The sequence below is a fragment of the Macrosteles quadrilineatus genome, unplaced genomic scaffold (assembly GCF_028750875.1).
Source record: "Macrosteles quadrilineatus isolate MER2022 unplaced genomic scaffold, UCM_ALF_1.0 Scaffold_7__1_contigs__length_78375512, whole genome shotgun sequence".
In the NCBI taxonomy this organism is placed as follows: Eukaryota; Metazoa; Arthropoda; class Insecta; order Hemiptera; family Cicadellidae; genus Macrosteles; species Macrosteles quadrilineatus.
This window is the reverse complement of record NW_026542600.1, coordinates 4,000,407-4,022,116: the sequence shown is the minus strand read 5'-3', so window position 1 is coordinate 4,022,116 and position 21,710 is coordinate 4,000,407. Positions and strand designations below refer to the sequence as shown.

Genomic DNA, 21,710 nt, shown 5'->3' with positions numbered 1-21,710 from the left:
GAAAACCTTTTCTTGCCTTGTGCAGTACAGAACTGCATATTCAGTGCATAACTAGTTCCAATGTAAAATAATCAAAGGAGATTAACTCAAACAAACATGTTAGTATTAATGAAATGGTAACCAAACTAACTAACAATAAGACTTCTACATCTAAACATTTTTCCCATTGTTTTTTAAGCAATTATATGAAGGTTTACAGCAAAACCTCACTAACTCGACAATATTATATGGATCTTAAGTTTGTTGAGTTTTCCAGAACATTGAAATTTTTTAACGGGTTTTAATAAACGAATACATCACAGTCTAATTTTTACATATTAGTTTGTTACTTAAGTGAGTATTTTTACATATTTAGTAAACAATATTCAACAATTAAAACTAAGTGTTCTGAAAATTTGTTTTTTTACTTGCCCCTGTCAGCTGTTGTCTGTCGAATTCGTGAGGTTCTAGGTACTGTTTCTGTGTACTTATGATCCATCAAAAAAAATTTGTTGGAATGAAAACTAAATAAAGAACAAGGTATTTTTTGTATAATAGTAGAACTTTGGGTGTATTAAGTTACACAATAACTTTCATTTTCTTTTTTCTTCTATTGTGTATCTTTTAGTAATTTTTCCTGGTATATAGTTGTTGGTACAAAAAATAGCGCCTATGTAATTTTTTAGTTCATTTACTGCATTAGTCATGTCACAATCTCTTATTATAATAAAATGGATCTAATTTCTCCCAGGAAAGTAATAGAAAACCGTAGTATTTTTTCAGTAAATAGGTTAAGCTACATTGTCCATTGCCAAGTGGCTCTAGGGTAATTGGCAACATATTACCATAGTTGTTTTGAAGCAAATTGCTTCATTATTAATTCACAAAGTACATGGTCAACCCTTTCAACCGGTGTAGTGATTTTGAGCCCCGCACTGAAGTGGTTGCAATTATATTGCTAATCACTGGGTTATTTTGGACCCCAAACCTCCAACAATCGCAGGACAATACATCTGCTGGAATTGCTAAGAAATACAACCCAATGTCACTCTTGGAGACAGCGAAAATGCATTCAATGACCTCTATTGGAAAACTTAGGTAAGACAACACAATTTTAACTAACTCAACTATCTACTACTACTATCTAATTTTGTTTGAACATATTCTTTGTCGGGACAACTATTTCTGACACATGTTTTAAGTTTTATCCTTTTAATATTGTCAAATAAACGTCATAAAACAAATACACAACTCTTAAGATGTTCTGAAAACAATTTTCGCAGAGATATCTGGATGGGAGATCACTTTATTAATATACAGGGTGACAAGTCTTGGGACGACTTTATAACTTCAAAACGAAAAAAGATATCACAACTAAATCTGGCATATCATTACTGGTAATAGTTGGCTACTTTTTTGTATCCATGGTGAGTGGATGTCACTTATATTGGTTGGCCTATAGTAATTTAAAAATCTTGAAGGTAAGCAAAGGTTGATATGTAGACCTATTTCAGCACTATGCTGCCCTTGGGCTCAACCCCAAAAATATTGTTGTCTTCTATAAACATTGTAAATTTGTTTAAGCAAAACTTTGTAAACTTCCTAAGGTTTGGGTGTTTAATCATTTACTATGGGTAGCTAAGAGTAATAACATGCAATAAACATCCATAAAGGTATGGTAACTATAGCTAAGCTGTACTGAGTCTTGTGATGAAGCGGTATACAGTCAGCAAGCTAACTCAATTGTCAATCAATCATCAACTAATTGAGATGGGGACGCCACCTAGGTGGGTATTTTAAATTTTAACCCAAATATGAGTGAAGGATGAGTGTAGAATGGTGTGAGATGATCTGTGTAGCTTTGTTACTGACTAAGATCAGCTGTTTAATTAGCCAGGATTAATTTAAAGTCTAATGATCAGGGACAGCTGGGCCCAGTTTTGAAAAGCTACTGACTTTTCTCAGGATCGAACCAGGAACATTTTGATTGTTAGGCGAGCATTATAACCACTCAGCTACCCAGCCAGTCACTAACAGATTGTGATAACAATTGTAACTTGTGCTGTTACAGCAACTACTCGAGACTTAAATTTTTCATCCTTCAAGTACAGGAAAAGACAATTACGAGATCTTTTCCCAACCATTATATGCAAAGTTCGTTTCGGTGTTGTCTATCACCTAATTAAAAATTATTTTAACAAAATAAAAGTATTTACCTACAAACTATTGATTTGGTATTATAACCAAATATGATACCAAATACATGCTCACATTGTACATTTCAAAATATAATAAAACTAAAACGTGTTGCGTTCTCAAATGTAACCGAACATTAACAAATAGGATGAGACGTCTACTTGCACAGTAGGAACTCAAGGGTAACATGTAATTACTCAACTTGTAAACCGACACAAATGGTCTAAGCCTCCTCTACCACTACTGGCATAGATTTGAATTTACAATGAACATATGCTAGAGACTGACATAAGCCAACTGGACATACGAAGTGATGTGACGATGACGACCACAGAGATAGTAGAGGTACCGAGCTGTTGTTGTGGAGTTATAGAAATGTGCAGTTTTGGATGGTATCAAACAGTAGTTGTGGAGGAATAAAATTGTAGTTGTGGAGGAATCAAATTGTAGTTGTGGAGTTAACAAACTGTACCATAGTGGTGGAGGTATCGAATTGTGGATGAGGAGATACCAAGCTGTAGTTGTAAAGGTGTCAAGCTCTAGCTGTGAAGGTATCAAATTGTAGTTGTGGATGCACCAAGCTGTAGTTTAGGAAGTATCAAGCTAAGCTGTAGTTTTTTAGTTATAGATCTGTAGTTTTAAAGGTATCAATATGTAGTTGTTGAAGTACTGAACTGTACTTGTAGGTGTTTTGTGCTTTAATTGTGTATGTTTTTAGCCATAGCCACATGGAGGTACATAACTACAGTTGTGGAGATACCAAGCTGTACTTGTACAGCGATATAATTTCGAGGTATTGAGGTATAGTTGTAGATTTTTGACGCTGTAATTGTGCATGAATCGAGTTGAAGTTGTAGAGTTATCGAACTGTAGTTGCAGATGTATCAAATTGTAGCTGTGGAGGTACAGAGCTATATAGTTGTGGAGTTTTTGAGCTTCATCTGTGGAGGTATCAAACTGTTTATTTTTTTATTTTTGAAGCTGTTATATTAGAGTTATTGAATTGTATTTGTGGAGGTATCAAGTAGTAGTTGTTGTGTAAACAAACTGTAACTGTAAAGGTAATTGTAGTTATGGAGGAATGAAATTGTATTTGTTGAGGGCTGAGGCGCCGAGCTGTAGTTATGGACTTAACAAGCTATGATTGAGGATGTATCGAATTTTAGTTGTGGTGTGGAGGTAGGTACCGAGCTGTAGTTTTGAAGGTACGGCGATATAGTTTTGGAGGTACATTGAGGTATAGTTGTAGATTTTTGAAGCTGTAATTGTGGAGATATCAGGCTGCAGTTGTGGAGGTTTCAAGCTGTAGTTGTATAAGTCCAGCTGAAGCTTCGGATGATTCAAGGTGTAGTTGAGGAGGGATCAAGCTGTAGTTGTCGAGGTATAGATGCTGCAGATGTAAATGTTTCGAGCTGTAGTTGTATAGGTTTTGAGCCGTAGTTGTCTAGGTTTTGAGCTGTAATTGTGGAAGTATCGAACTATGGTTGTGGAGGTACAAAGCTGTAGTTGTGGAGGTCCAGCTGGACCACAACTACATCCAGTTTAGGTCCAAAACTAGCTACAAACCTTCAAAACTATATTATTTAAATGTAGTACTGTAATGGATGTATCGAGCTGTAGGTGTGGAGGTATCAATCTGTAGTTGTGGAGGTACATAGCTGTAGTTATGGAGGTTTCGAGCTGTTGTTATCTAGGTATTGATCTGCAGTTTTGGAGGTATCAAATTGTACTTGTAGAGGTATCTAGCTGTAATTGTTCAGGTACCGAGCTACAGTTATGGAGTTGTGTAATTGATCTAGTTGTAGTTGTGGAGATATCGATCTGTAGTTGTGGATGCATCGAGCTGCAGTTGTAGAGGTATCAAACTGTAGTTGTAGATACATCGAGCTGCAGTTGTGGAGGTATTGAGCTACAGTTGTGGAGGAATCGAGCTGCAGTTGTGGATGTATCAAGCTGTAGTTGTGGTGTTATCGAGCTGTAGTTGTGGATGTATCGAGCTGTAATTGTGGAGGTATCGAGCTGCAGTTGTGGATGTATCGATTCGTAGTTGTGGAGGTATCGAGCGCAGTTGTGGAGGTATCGAGTGTAGTTGTGGAGTTATTGAGCTGTAGTTGTTGAGGTCCAGGTGCAGTTGTTGAGCTATAGGACTATTTACATGGCTGTGCATAGCTTTAGTGGTGAAGGTTTGTGTCTGAAGTTGTGGAGTTATCTAATCGTAGTAGTTGAGTTTTCGAGCTTAAGTTTCATGGAGTTACATAGCTATAGTTGTATAGTAATGGGTAGTCGTTTTTTAAGAGGTTGATGACCTCTTCCTTTATTCTTGTATTTACCCGTCCACATAGACTATTATAAGTCCCCGTGTGTGAAACATATCCAGCATAGTAGGGGGTGAGCCGGTACAGTACAAAGGTGAACTATACTTATAAAAATAATACTGATAATATTTAGTGATAGGATCCACCGTTCTTCATTGTTACTATTAAAATAAGCTTGTTCAATTAGGTAATGTGTGTGCACGTCTTCTTCTGATGAAATAGTGGGCGTTGTATTTGCTTCTTGTTCATAATATCCTAGTTTCAAACTATGGTTGAATTTAACAACCCAAAACCAATAATAGGGATTCTATTTTAATTCCTACAATAACATCATTTAACTTTCGAAAAAAAAATAAATAGAAAATAAATTTGTCTAAAGACTTACTTAGGCAGAATTGTGTAATAAATCGGTTTTATTGCGAGATCTTTATAGTCGACCTTTTGTAGAAGCAGACAAAACGTTTAAATTGAATCAGTTATATTTGTGAGTCATCTCTTTAAGATAGTCCCAAATCAGCTAAATCTTGTTATAATAACAATTGTTGTTTAATTATTTTCACATTTTGCACAACTAAAGTGAGTATTACGTTTTTTCTCGGAAATCTAAAATCATTTCCTGATAAATGTACATATCTAAATATCCGTATAAACATGCTTTTTTCCGAAATAACTAATTTTAATTTGACATATTCTAAAAAACATATTAAGGAACCACGTAAATACAGCACGAGACAAAAAATCTGGTAATTTAGAACCCGTAGTTTTCTACCAGTAAACTAACATACCCATCGGCATTTAGTATACTTTCTAATTCATTTGTCAAATAAATTATTGGGTATCAAAAATTAAATTACTGTAATACACTTTATTCTCCCCTGCCAAGGAACACTGTTTACAGGCTGTGATGAAATTAACTGAAGATAGAACCGAAGGAGGCAGTAGATCATATCAACAGGTGGGTAAATGAAGTCAGTCCTCAAGGGAGTTGCGAAGGGGTGGTGGCGGGTGGGGCACCGTGGTATATAAGGGGTACGCGCCACCAGTAGAACATAACAGGTGCACCCCTAGTCCAGGTGAGTAGGCTGTGTACACTATATACCATCTAGCACACACGCCACACACCACACTTGCTATCTCTAGTTTACAATAAGTTCCGAACAATACTCCAACTGTTCGAATACACTTTTAACATATATTTTATGTTGATTCACTTTCATTTTTTCATCTATATCTGACGTAAATTGTATTTTCTAAATATATCTTGTTTCTATAGTTTATCATGTTGAAGTAGTAATTCATTCGATAATAACCTTAATATTCCGAGTAATAATAATATAAACAGTAAAATATGACTATTTGAAAACTAAGCTAAGATTAGTCGTGAAAATGTGAAAGTGTTATCTTATTTAGCAGCATTATAGTGATTATATACATTTTAGTGTCAAACAATTTGGTTGATCTAGTTAACATTAGCTACAAAATTGTAAATGTTAAAATATCTCTAGCTCAACTTAAAACGAATTTACTTCATCCGGATTTTGATAATATATTGGTGTATTAACTCCAAACCATGCATGTTAGTTTGCGGAGGTATCAGATAGTATACGTAGTCCCAACTCAATTTTTCCGCTTATTAAAAATATAGGGAATACATTGAAGATTTTTGCTGTGCGTATGGTAAAGAAATGGTCGTAATCGTCTCCAACTAGCTGTTATAGTCCTACATTACTTTTTCAATCGGACAAAGAAGTTATTAAATCGTTAGAATAAAATGTTCGGTCTCGTTTATATTCCACTAGACACAACACAACCCACAATGTCCAATTAACAGAATCTAATTTCGACCAAGTTTAAAATTACAATCGACCAGTTCAACTGATAATCCATGCTCTCATATTACAATTAATTCGCATGTCGAATTCCAATTGTTATGTTTTCGTTTGAATTTTTTGTGCACATTTTAAATTTGTAAGCCGAGATAAACATTATAATAAAATATCATAATAGATTGTACATACAAATTAAGGCGTGTTTTTCCAAGTAGGCCTACTAGGTTCAAAGAGCCTAGGGCATTTTTCTAATTCAATAATTAATGGCTGCCATTTTCAGGATTTAAATTAACTTTTAAATACGTTGATTAAATTATTTATTAAACTAGTTTATCTGAATCAATAATTGTTTATACAAAAACAACTGTGGGTTTTTTTTATGTTGAATGACACTGTATTCCTCTCATCTTATGGAAATGAAAATTTAATTATTAAAAGAATGTTTTTATATATTAGTAATTAAAAGTCAAAATTCCTCGGCTTATACTAAAACTATACAGTTTGACAGGAGATAAGTAAATAATGTTAGTAAAATATCTGTATGATTTATAATACTGACTATATCCAATAGGCCTAGTCTCGAGCGATATAATGTCCAGTAAGAGCTACGGGCTATGTGTATTCACTCGCGATTTAGACGACCAAACTACGCATAGCTTAATTGAAGAGGCGTTTGCATGTAACATTAAATTTTTATTGGTGGATTCAAGCTCTAAAGTCACAGTTTAGATGATTATTCTTGTCCTGAGAGTGAACTAAAGTGTCATTCTTGTTCTGAAAGTGAACTAACGTGCAATTCTTGTTCTGAAAGGGATATAAAGTTTCCTTGTTTTGAAAGTGATCTAATGTTTTCTAGTTTTGAAAGTGATTTAACGTGCCATTCTTGTTTCGGAAGTGATCTTACGTGCGATTCTTGTTTTGAAAGATTGTCAGTATTTTTTTCGGTTAAAAACTTATTATTTGTTTAACTGTCTGCAGGTATTTTCTATATTATCAAACTGATTATATTGTTTCATGAATTGTATCAAACATTCAGTCCAAATTAAATCCTCAGCCTACTATATCACATAATACAATATTATAATAATTTGATATAACAATATTTTATATACGGTACCTAATATAATAATAATGATAAATGTATTGTCATTATTATATTTTTTAGTATGTTATCACATGTTAGTGTGGTAATAAGTGAGCTAAAATCTGTTTTAAAAGTTCTTTTAGGGGACGCGGAAAGGTCGCCCCCGGAAACATCACCCCCCTACGTCATAATGACGTCAGAGACTGGGGGGTGATGTTTCCGGCCGCGGACACTCAATTTCAGTTGCAGCATGCACTCGTCGATATGACGAGTTATTTTTGAGTTTGAGTATTAATTAGATAATTATATTCACTTATCATATACAATTACCAGATTTTCTAATCACAATTGATGTTAACCGGATACTTTAACCCCGATCGTTTTCAAAATGCACACCCCGGAAAGGTCCCCCCCTGCCATGATCACCCCCGGTATACCTGCTGTAGGGCTTGGGCTCGAATATGTGTTATTTGCCACCAGTGTCATTTGCCACCACTCTAGGATTTGTGTCATTTGCCACCACTTTATACCTGGCTCGGTGAGTCATCAGCCCCAACCCTAGTCCGTGGGTCATCACCCCTCTAGGCACCGGCCGATGGACCAAGGAATACCTATAATTCACACTATCACCCTCTCTTGCAACATTTGTATGGTAAAAATTCCAACACTCTCTCTAGGAGTAGGGAAATAAACGACGGAAACGCTCATTCCTATCTGTGGTTTTGTAGTGTTACGACATAGTTAGTGCTGTTCTCATCAAGTTTTACAAAGTGTTAGTCTAATTTATTTATTTATTAATTCGCTAAAAACGTTCATAATTATTTGCAAATCTATATAAATTAATATAAATTAAAACTATATAAATTAATATAAATTAAGGTTTCCAATGACCCACTAATTAATTAATCGGTCCAGTAGAACTCTAGATTTAGTTGTACAAAGATTTTTAAAGTTGAATTATATATAAGTAGATGCATATTGCACAAGAATGACACCACAGTTAAATGAATCTTGAAGACAAACTATATATCTAAAGCGGCTAAATAATAATGTAAACTATATAACTACGTACTCAATAAAACCACATTCCATCACTTCAATCAACAAATACATTTAGACGATAGACGGACTTGGTCAACATACATGGTTTTAGTTGCTTATTTTTAAGAAGTTATCAGGCAGAATTTTACACAACATAATACCGACATATGAAAGATTCTTTCCAAAAAACTTCAAGATAACTTATGATAACAAAACGCAGTTTTTAGATATGTTGTTTATCCCATAACTGTTACATGAACCTAACGTCTCAAAGGAATAATGTCAATATATTTTATGATCTTTTTGGAATGTAGATGTAATTTTAAAACATTTATAATTTATTCTTTGCACTTTTTCTCCAAACTTACTCGTTTAGGAGCTATATCATGCTGAATGTAACCAAAAGCTACTTTAATCTAAATTTTACACGCTGTAACTCCTTTACGTAGCTTTATAGAAAAAATTCAACAGATTTTTTAAAATTAGTCTAAAATCGTCATAAAATACAAGGTGTCCGATAAGAAATTTTTAAGTTAAATATTGAAAATATCAGGCTTTAAAGGAAGAGAATTCATGTTTTTAAATGTCATAAAATAGTAGTTGAAATTTCCCATATAATGTTTTCTCTAAATCGAATAGTTTCTGAGATTGCAAAGGTGTGGTACATTTAAGTTCTTCACCCTGTATATTCGCAGAATACTAAACACCGAAACTGCGTCTTTTCAAGTATTTTAATGGGATTTAATATCATTGATGTGCTGTATACTGTGCCAAATGTTATTTTTGTATTATTCACAGTTGTAACTGGAGTTATAAACATTTATTTAATGTCAAAAAAATATATAAGTAGAATTCCAGGAACTGACCCTACTGGTGGCAAATGACACTGGTGGCAAACGACACTGGTGGCAAATAGTAGGACACCCTTGGGCTCGTGGCTCGAGCCAGCTATTGTTCACAAGGGTAGAGACTGTCCCATATTACCACCGCTCGACTGAACTCGCAAGAATGGGAAGGATTTGGCATTATTACGCAAATGTTGTGGATATTAAGATAAATACAAATTAACACTTTGATATTGTGATTTCTCTAGACATTTCCCCTTAATTTTATACATCAAATTATGTATAAACTACATATAGTTTTTTTCCGTCAACGTATGAAATGTATTTGAAACACGTGGAAATGAAATAAAATGTTTATAGTAATAGTAAAAATTAAGTAAGGAATCAACTCGTATTAATATGAGCATGCTTCAACCACTCAACATCATAATACAGTACACACTTGACAAACATATTTTCACATTTCCTAATTCTTAAATTGTAAACATTGAGCAATAAATGATGTATATGATATACATTTAAATAATTGTCTGGATTTTATACTAAAATAAATGCATTGAGAACATTCCTGACTTGATATTGGTGAAGGACTCTTTCCCGTAAAAAGAATTTAGAAAGTAAATATTGGTTAGTTTCTTCGGCAATAAACAGGAAAAAGCTCACAATGTTTAAGTTTGCGTTGATAGAGAAGTAAGCAACCGTGTCACATTCACTTTATTTCATGATTTCACACTGCTGATATTAAATAAGTAAATTGACATTGAAGTAGTACAGTTATTCCATGAACGGTCGCCCATTGTTTTGAAAATTACACATTTATATCTACCTGTAGTTCGCAGAATATTAATACGTATAACTTAAAAGTTTGCAAGAGAACATAATCCTAAGTATAGTATCCACTATTCTCAAAGTATTGATTTATGGAATTCGTCTGTAATTTGCAGACTATTAATTCGTAGAGTACAACTGTATTTATAGCGGGAAGTATTTTTTTGTAAAATAGCTAGACTTCCCCACTTCAGGTGTCCCTCCCAAAAATACCTGAGCCAAATACGTTTGTTTAACATAGTTAAGGAAAAGTTTAGTTAGTTATTTTCTAAAGTCAGTTTCAACTTTTTACCATAATTCTTACATTACCATAATTCATAATTATCAGTCTTATCTAGCCTATGTACTTAATTAATTTGGAAGGGGTTGATTTGTGAACAGAACGCCTCATAGAGTTTTAAACAGATTTTGAAAATGTTAATGTAATTTGTATAAAGTATACTGTGTAGTTGCACTAACAATATAATCAGCTCAAAATACGGTAGGGGATTTTCCCCAGTGTTTTCCAGAAACCTGCTACAACGTTTCACATTTTTATAACCCTCAAAATTTTGGTATATCGATATAGACTACACACATTCTACAAACATGACATAACTTTCATGGCATAAACTTATAGGCCTACTTACACAGATTTGATTTCAGACAAATCTTGATTTTACCCAATGGTAGAAGTATTAGAGATGTATAGTTCAAATCTACAGATTTCCTGAATACGAAGATCCGTTACGGTAGGAAAAAACTACATTTAAAACTGAAAACAGTATGGGGGCAAACACCGACGATCAATATTTAAGTAACTACTTGTAACATAAAAACGTCAATGACAGTTTGAAACCAGCTGTTAGTTAAAACAGCACTGAAACGATTTTAAATTATTAGCGACGGCTGCTAGACTAAAAAAATTAAACTTAAAAAAATGAAATCATGGCATTGACATTCCCTTCCTTTGAAAATTATATTTTATTTCAACACAAAAATCACGAAAATCGCGAAAGTGGTTGATTCATAATTTTGAAATTAAAAAAAACTCTGTCACGTTTAAAAATATAATATATCACAATCAATTGCACGCTCTAGTGGAAATCGATGAAACCCACTCATGTGAATTCTTGCTTATCCGTTTACTTTTCCACTCTTTGCGTTTTTGTACATGCCAATTCAAGTCTTAAAACATTACATTTAAAACAATTGTATTAAATCTTCCATAAATTACAAGAAACAGTGACTCATTCATTTCCCCCGATTCCGAATATTTGTGCGCAATCTTGGCGACTTATGTTCAGTCTCCAGCATTTTGGAGGTGTTCGCAATTCAGACACACCCGTTCCCATAGTCAGATTATGCTGGTTCACGAACTCGTTCTAATAAACTTAGGCTTACACATTTGTAACAAATCTCATCAAACTCGCAGCGTTGTTGCCCGAGTTACCGCGCTCACGGTCACATATACAGAGTACCTACTTATAAAGTCCCGCATGGGCTTAATATTTTCAAAACGGCAATAGATAAATCAATAAGATTTGGTACATAAACACCACACCTAAAAACAACGTTTTAAAGACTGTCAGTTTTCTGTCATATAATGGGGACATCCCGCAAGGAGTCAGTAGGAAATCTTAAATAAGAGCATAAGTTGATATTTACAGATAACCGTAGGCATATTCTACAACTTAGTAAAACGTTATTTTTTGTATTTCATTTTTCATTTAGGGCACAAATGATTTTTCTTTTTGCTTTCTTTATTTGTTGTGCTCTTGGTCTTTAATGTTTACCAGGTTTTTAATGATTTATTTGTTACCAAAAACAATTTAAGAAAATATATTTAATTATTTACTTACATTATTTTTTACGTAGTTAAAATGAATTATTTGATTTGATAATTTGAAATATTATCAGCATATTTTTCAACCTTTTCCCATATAAGAAGGCGTCCAAACACTACCAAATAGGTAAAGGTACTACAGTAGCAAAATGTGTATTTATAAAAAGAAATAAAAATAAGAATACGAAACACACAAATTTAAAGTGCGTAACAAAAAAAACCTTCGCTATTTATCTTTATGCATTTTTCTTCTTTTTGTGCTCTTGTTTTTGATTTTTAAATATATTTTATTGTTTTAAATTATATTGTAAATGAAGTTTGTACTGTATAAATTCCTTGACACTTTGTAGAATATTAAATTTTTATTCAGTTATATTTTTGTATTTTCTTATATGTATAGGCCTAAAAGACGATTTAGTACTCATTGTGTGTATTTATTTCTCAATTTAAGAACCTGTCTTCCAAACATTGTTACAAAATCCTAAATTTGTTTTAGCGAATTTCCCCTATAGGGAATAAGCTATTACCGTAGTACTCATGGTAAGACCTGGATCCGGGACCGATTTACTTTTTCGTTTTGAAGTCCCTAGATGCCAAAAACACCATCCGTTCAAATTTATAAATTTGACGAAATTTGGTAAGTACAAGCGTGTAAACCTACGTTTATTCGAACGAGTTCGCGAACCATCATGATCGAACCAAGGGAACGGGGTTTTATGGGGTAAAAATTGGTTTTTCCCATTTTTGACAGTAAAAACTTAAAATTTAGCAATTTCTTTATAAACCATTTTGTAGAGCTTAAAAAAAAACAAATAATTTAGTATATTGAAGCATTAATTATGCGCCTAATGGTTACGGAGAAAATTCCAAAAATCTGTAAATTTAAAATTTCCATGTTATACTTAGAATAAGTAGGTAAACTGTTGTAGTTGGCTTGTTTATATACATATTTTAATCAAATTTGGAAAATGCATTCATTTCATACTAAACTATTATCATTTTACAAAAAAAAAACACCTTTTTACCCCTCCCTGTTGTAGCAAACCTAAGTACTCGTTAAACTTTGATGGTTCAAAACTGGACCCAGCTGTTCCTGATCATTGGGCTTTAAATAAATGATCCTGGCTAATGAAACAGCTGATCTTAGTCAGTAACAAAGCTACACAGATCATCTCACACCATTCTACACTCATATTTGGGTCAAAATACGCACCTAGGTGGCGTCCCCATATCAATTGATATTGATATGTATTGAAATAATGTTATTTAAATAGGGAATAAATGTGATATTTTTACAGAGACATTTTAGCGTAAATCCAATCAGGCAAATGGAAATTCGCTTAGTCTGCAGGTTTGCTGTGGCGGGGGTATTTTTGATTAAAATTGGCACTTTGTGATACATTAATTGGAGTATATACGAATGTTACTATCGTTTAAGCGATGTAATACAAGTTTACAGCTCAACATTTCAAATTTTGATTACATATTAAAAATTTGAACTCACGTATATTTTCCCCTTAGTAATTATGAAACATAATTTTGCAAACTTCAGTGGCAAAAAGGTTTTCTAAACATATACATCTTATAACAAAACTAATTTATTGGTATATCAACACTGATTGCAAGTCCTCTTCTCGATTTTAAGTTATTCTGATATTTTGATTATACTTTAATTATATTTTGACTCTATTCCAGTGATATGAATCAAGCCTAGGCTGTTTCTGAATTAAGGTACTTTTTGGCATAACCTTTAGAATAGTATCATTTACATATTTGTAATTACTAACAATTAATTATTTAGTTAAATTTAAGGGATTAATCCCCTAAAAGATATTTTTATGTTTATTCTTATTTAATAATCTGTTTATAATTTTCAAATTATGAATTAAATCGGGGCCAAACCTAAAGCAATGCGATTCATTTTTAATACATTTAGAAATTATTCTATTTTTAACAAATGTGTTGCTTAACAATTACCATAGGGTGTAAGGTAAGTTTACTGATGTTGATAATTATAACTACTATTTAATGCAACAGAAAAAATGTATACTCTACGCATTATCGTTGGTTATGAATTAAGTATAAAAGAATCATTTTTAAAGTCAATCTTTGCTCGTATTATTTAGTTGTCTTAGAAGTTCATACATATCTAAATCTACTGATTGATATTCCACCACAGCGTCTGCAACTTTCTTCTGTGGAAAAGCTGTTGTCCAAGCGACAATAATAATGAACGAGCGGCCAACCCTCAGAACAATGGACTGGGGAGGACGGGCAGCAGGTAGGCTGCCGAGCAGCCCAGCCCTACTAGGGGTAGCGTTTCAGGGGGGGACGATTCCGGGGTGTACACAGGGGATGCCTTGCCGGGAGAGACCTTCCCGTTTCTACTTGTTTGAATTAAAATTAATAACATAATTAGTTCGTATCAACTAGACTTTGATAAATTACTTGTCAAGCCCTTGGGGGGGTGCGATTCCGGTCGCGGACATAGATTTTTTACCAGCTGGTTGTCTGGTTTCGTGACGTCACGTTTAGCCTGGGGGGTGATGTTTCCGGGGGCGACCATTCCGGCGACCCTTCTTTTAACACTCAGGTGACCTTGAGCATTGACTATAGTGTTATAAAGTCAATGCCTTGAGCTAACCTCGATATTATTAACTTCGGCGATTGTTGGAAAACTGTTAACCGGCTAAAACACTGTGTTTTAGACAAATAAGAAACTAATTTCAAGAAATAATTAATAAGAACAATAAAGTATTGTTCTTGCAAGATGCTATAGAACAATGTTTTGTGCATTTTCATTATTTTGTAAATGTCAAATTGGTTTATTCTACAGGGTTACAAACGAGGCTTTGGTCAATTAATGTAAGAAAACCTACCTCTTTACAGATTGTATATGATAGTAAGACATATCAAAGGCTATCTCTTATAAGGGTTTAAAGGTTAAGATAGGCAGGGTGCGCCTCATTTTGTCCTATTTTACAACTACAAATCGTGATACTTCACCTCTTTTGTTATTCGGTCGTTTTGACCTTTTATATGGCAATTAAATGCTAAACAAATGTGTTTTTAATATTTTTCATTAAATGAGCCATTTTTGTGTAAGTTAGTATGAAACTAATTGGTCGCTAATTTTAAATTATGAATTGGACCGAGTTAGTATTTTCTTAACACAAGTCCACCTAAAACCCCATATCTGGTTTTATATATCCGTTGGAAGACTTAAAAGATAAAAATCGTAATGTAAAACATACAAAGGGTAGATACAGTATCTAGTTAACGAAATGTTTTTTGAAAAAATCTTGATTTCCTCTTTATTTTTACCCATTAAATCTTATCCCGGAGTTTGGCTGTTTACTGGGTCGACTGCCTCCTCATTGTTTGTCTCGATAGTTTTCAGATCTGCACACTCTTATCTCTGACAAGATGGTCTCCCGAAGCCTCGTGTTCGTCATGGTCGCTCTCCTGGTCCTCGCCCTTGCCGAGGCCACCTACCGCAAACCTCCCTTCAACGGCAGCATCTTCGGGAAACGAGCCAACCAAGCCGGTAAATACACCATACACCATACTCTAGTTACACCATACGCCATACGCCAAGCCAGGATAATTTATCATAGCTGTCAAGCCATTAACTACGCCGTTATGGTTATTTGATAGTCAATTTATTTCAACAGTAGGCTAACTGTGTTTAACCACCCTCCAACTTAACTCAGCACACATCGAGTCTAGGTAGTGTTACTTCGGTGTACGATATTTCCCAAATAACTTACTCATTTGATCGTAACTTTTGAATTCTATTACACTTCTCTCTCTCAAAAAGCTTATTATTTTACACATTGAGAAAACTGTTCACGTTTAAAAAAGGAGAGTTTTATTTCCCCCAAGCAGTCCTACTTAAAACACACGAACACAGAAATGTGGCGAATTCTAATTCTTCTGACGGACAAGTATAGTATTTTCAACAAGAGATTATAGATGGTTCAACATAAGACTGAAACAAAGATAAATGTTGAAATAAAACATAGTTTTGTGATATAAATACTACAATCATTAGCCTAGCTATAACACTTTATTTGTTCATCACATTACGCAAAATGTTGATAACAAAAATATTAAACGACCTGAACATTTGTTAATTACAAACTAAACTGGACTTGATTAGCTTAAATAGATATGCGATTTTAATTGGAGCTGATAGCTTTTCTCAAATAAGCAATCGTTGCTCATCAGCCTCATTCGACTCTTAATAAATAAATATAACAGTTCTGTTGTACGGATGCATTTATTGCAACAAATCAGTTACAAGTTGTAACCAAAGTTAATTGTAACACTTAATTTCGTTGTTATTCACCTAGGAATTGTTCAGTTTTTACCACGTAAATATTAATGGAAAATAATAATCCAAACGAACCTTTTCACAGCCACTGTAATATAAAATAAATATTTGTGCTGTAAGAGTAATTTTTATGTTTTGAGTACCTTGTGGCATATTCTCATACCAAACCTCTATATTATACTTAACTGTCACCATTTCGATCGGGAAAAATCCGATATTTGATTGATTTTTAACCGGTTATTATTAAAACAAAAAAACTATAAATTTTCTGCTTATAATTGTATTATCAGAGTTATAGGTGTATAGAGGGGTGTAGGCAGCTCGTCTAAGATAGGCTTGTGGGTCAAATATAAGATAATCAGATTCTGGCCTTGCGAGGCATTCGCATCCCTTCCTTCCTGTACTAGTGTAGTCACTTAGGTTATATCGGGAACTTAACTGAACTACTAAGTTTTCAGCCAAGCAAACTAGGTGTTCTGGTTATTTCCAAATAATTTATTTGGTATATTACTTGGCTGTTACAAGGAATGAAAATATACAAAACATAATAAGAACATTTAATTGGTTAAAAAACCTAGTTCGTTTTACATTTAATCTGAATTATGTTACAACCAATAATGTTAAAATTGTTTAACACATTTTCCAAAAATCAGTAGAACACGAAATATTTTGTAATTTTACTTCTTAGAATCAAGTACACAAAAGTACACCTTTAAACAAATATCACAGTAGCTAGAGTTAAACGACTACTCTACAAACAAATACCACTTATTATGGGTTGCAGACATAGGCCTAATTATATTTAAAGTAAAAATGGAAACTTTATTTGAGGATAATATTTTTTTAACTTTGTTACTAATCTGTAACTTGAAACGCATAAGGGATTCTTTAGAGCAGCACAACTTTCAAAACACATAATTTGGCAAAACGCATTTACTACCATAGTGTGTCTAAATACACTTACAAAACAAAATCGTCGAAAACAAATAAATAAAAAATACAATCTTACGACTATTGACCACAGGGTGGACAAATTTTCTTTTTTGTTAAAGAAAGCCAAAAGAAAATACAAAGTACAACTTATCCTGGTAAACCGTTTGTGTCGAAAACATGTGTGAACTATGCCATCACTGCAGTCATTTAACATTTTTGAGTAAAACCTTATACTTGAGTGGGAAAAGGTTAACATAGTTTAACGGAAACATTGCAGACTATTCTGTGTTTTGTGCTACTCCAGAAAACTTCGTCAAAGCAAGAGTTGACTTCGAGCAATGTCCAAATGAATTAAATTAAACACAATTCCAACTGGGAAAAAAACTAAATTGTTAATTTTTAATTTGAATCATTAATATTACTTTGGAATTTATTGTACTGAATCTTAAAAAAACTTTACCTCGTGTAGTATTCAAAGTCGAATTTATAAATTAAAAACTTAAATCTGCTAAATAATATTGTTTTTCAAAAACAATTGTTTATTCTTATTATTTTACTAAAAGGTAAAGTGTAACAAGTTTATATAATTATAGTTATTTTATTCTATAACTTACTAATCCTGAAAATAGTGGGAATGGCTCTCCTTCTAAAAACACGAGTAGTGTGCAAACTAGCATCACTTTGTAGGACCAGTGTCGAAAAGTAATCTTTAAATGGTGTTTAATTTTGATAGCATAATGACGATGAGAGCATCACATAAAAAATACAAATATTAATTTTCAATACTTTAATAAGAAAATTATCTTCAATATTAAACAAAAAATCAATTTCAATCATCCTCATTGCTTCCACGATAAACAAGAAATGTATGGATGCTACCTGGGCTCTGTTTACGAAATGTAACTCTTATAACTCTTATATAGTATAGTTTACATTATATTTCTACTTGGTGTGTTTTTAGCTTCTCATTCTTCTTCAAGAACAAGAGAAAATGTCTTTCACCCAGATATGGACTCGAAACATAGGTTTTGTACTATGTGTTTTATCGTGTTGTACTATGCAAGGGCAGGCCTACTTTTTATTACAATATTCCAACTATGACTTGAAGTGTCTTAAATAAAATAACTTTAAAGGGTCTATAATTAATAATTACATACGGTACCTATGTAGGCCTAAGTTTAGTTGTACAACGTTTACACTAAAAGCGCATTTAGTACTGTTTAGTACAATGTATTCCAACTTTTTTGAAGACATTACGTTTTCAGGAAATTAATGTTAGTGTGTCTACAGCTTGGTTAAAATCAGCAGTCTTGAAGTATATTATCATCTAAAAATAGGGAATTGTAAGAATGGAGAAATTACACGTGTAGGCCTATGCATTAATGGTTATTTTTGTGATATATTTTGTACTATTTACGTATATTTTGATGAAAGTAATAAGGCTACATTTTAGTTTTGAGTTTGAACATAGATCGGTTACTTTCTGAGTTGGCTTTTGCTTTTAAAGCAGGAGGCCCCAAGGTGCGGGGACCTAAATGTGTATCTGTGGACTTTGGCCGTCTTGACGTGTAATCTGTTCTTATCAGTTTCAGAGTTCGAAGAAGCCGCTGGTGAACTCTTATATAGTATAGTTTACATTATATTTCTACTTGGTGTGTTTTTAGCTTCTCATTCTTCTTCAAGAACAAGAGAAAATGTCTTTCACCCAGATATGGACTCGAAACATAGGTTTTGTACTATGTGTTTTATCGTGTTGTACTATGCAAGGGCAGGCCTACTTTTTATTACAATATTCCAACTATGACTTGAAGTGTCTTAAATAAAATAACTTTAAAGGGTCTATAATTAATAATTACATACGGTACCTATGTAGGCCTAAGTTTAGTTGTACAACGTTTACACTAAAAGCGCATTTAGTACTGTTTAGTACAATGTATTCCAACTTTTTTGAAGACATTACGTTTTCAGGAAATTAATGTTAGTGTGTCTACAGCTTGGTTAAAATCAGCAGTCTTGAAGTATATTATCATCTAAAAATAGGGAATTGTAAGAATGGAGAAATTACACGTGTAGGCCTATGCATTAATGGTTATTTTTGTGATATATTTTGTACTATTTACGTATATTTTGATGAAAGTAATAAGGCTACATTTTAGTTTTGAGTTTGAACATAGATCGGTTACTTTCTGAGTTGGCTTTTGCTTTTAAAGCAGGAGGCCCCAAGGTGCGGGGACCTAAATGTGTATCTGTGGACTTTGGCCGTCTTGACGTGTAATCTGTTCTTATCAGTTTCAGAGTTCGAAGAAGCCGCTGGTGCCCGGAAGGCTCTGTCCTCTCTTTGCGAAGTCGTCGCTGAGTCTTGCTCCGCTTGGTTCCCCAACTCTGAAAGTAGCGTTTAGTCTTCTTCAACTACATTTATCTAGAACTGTAGGTAAGTTGCAGTGACATAGTCAGAAAAAATGTTAACAAAAACTGTTAAACCTGCAAAATTTAACCGATTCTCTTTATCTTGACATACCCTTATCAATTAAAATCGTCAACGTATCTTCTACTGTTGACTGTTCATTAACTAAATCGGTGAACTTTTCACTATCAACATTTTGAAAACTCATCAACAACAACATTGTTAGCCTACTCATGCAATTAGAGACAACAACTTTCTCAAATATAAACGAACATAATTTGTGGGTCCAAAATGACATGGAAAGAATTTGATTTCTAAAAGTAAGGAGTATAGTTGACTTGTATAAACATTGAATGTTGCACACCGTAATATTGTAATTTTATGATCTCTGGACTTGTTTTCAAAATAGCACCATGTTGAGGTACCAATTAACCGTTGCCTCCAAAGTTCAGCTCTTGATCAATCTAATAAATCGATATTTCTGTTTCAGATTTTAAGACCTGGAGCTGAAAGTGTTTAGTATTTAGGCTAGATGAATCAGCTGTTTACAATGTAATGTACCGGTACTCTTCATAATAAACTGCAGATACACAATTTTTAAACGATTCAATTGATTTCCACCCAAGCTCTCCACTCTATAACAATATTTTTAAATAAATAGGAATTATTTATACGCATGGTCTTCATTTTCCATGGCTAAACTGAATATTATTCTGTATACCAAAACTGTAGAATTATTTGATTCCAGAATACGAATGACTAATTAAAGACCAATAAAAATGGAACTGAAATATCAAACTCTAATGAAACCTTAAGTGTGCGACACTTTAACATCTAAACCAAACATGCATTCCATTGGATAACGTGCGTTTAAGTGTTTAAATTGAGGACTTCTACGTCCTACGAGTAGATATTGTATATAAAGGGTAGCTCTTTTGTTGATGATTTCTTCATAGTTTTGTGCTGAAGAATGGTAAATAATTTTTACAGTAAAACGAACACTCTAAGAATAAACTAAATGTTCATTACCAAAACATTGATGTATTTAATTTAACAATATTATATTTATAATAATGAATTTATTTTTATAAAATAAATTCAAAGTATAAATTACTTTTAGAAGTGTTTATCACAAAAATTGCCTTTCCACTTATTTGATGATAGTGGAACGTTGATCAGTTTAGGTCGATTGTAGAGCCGAAGACCCCAAAGTCGTGTTATAGACATGGTCTCCCGTAAACCGAAACAAAAAACTTAAGAAACAAGTTTTGCAGTTCAAAATAAAAAGATGATTGAGACTACATTTTTCAAAACCACTTTGTTACCAAGATATCTACTATTTTGTGCTTTTGTATTTAAAACTTACCATATAACTATAAAACCGACTCTTAACGAAACTTGGTACAGGCTTTCGAATAGCAATGGACTATTTGTGGGAAAATCAATAAAATATGGCGGTTGCTCAGGCCATGCACATTGAGGAGATGTCATGATAATCCTGTGCCATGAGACGACATTTACCTTGGAAATTCGCTAAAATGTCAGAACAAATTGTGTAACTCAACCGAACAACAACATTGCTTATTGTTATTTGTTTGTGTTATATAGCAACTTTACAAAAACAAACATCAGAATCTCCTGAAAGTAAAGGTATACAATTCAGGACATGTGTCGATTTCTTTAACTTATTTTGACACATAAATTAGTAAATGGATAAATCCTTGCAAAAATATGAAAAGTGTCCGGTCGTGTACTGGCCGGAGGTGTCCAACCCACCTTCGGACATCTCCGCCACTATTCGATGGACCTGAACGAGCACTTAAACCACTTTAGGGTTTGTAATTAGGTAATTACAAGTCCCGTACAACTCCCGATTGTTCAGCTATTCATTTATGATATTTCTGAATGTTATATAAATTGATTTAAATGTTAAATGCTGATGAAATTATTCGCTGACTTTATTTCAGAAAATCAGCCAACTTTTTAAAATTTTAGTTATGAAATTTGAACTGCCACCATTTTGGAATAAAAATGGTTTAATAATTATTTTTTTCAATAAACTTATTGCTACCTTACCTAGATTGCATATACCTAT

The 21,710-nt window shown here is 33.2% G+C and overlaps 1 long non-coding RNA gene across 1 annotated transcript; it reads left to right on the top strand.

The window, feature by feature from the left end:
• The first annotated feature begins 5,549 nt into the window (after positions 1–5,549).
• Positions 5,550–20,217, top strand: LOC128998331 (uncharacterized). The gene is made up of 4 exons (XR_008491193.1): positions 5,550–5,563; positions 15,336–15,489; positions 19,501–19,642; positions 20,106–20,217. It is a non-coding gene; the product is annotated as an uncharacterized LOC128998331 (long non-coding RNA).
• The last annotated feature ends 1,493 nt before the right edge of the window (positions 20,218–21,710 follow it).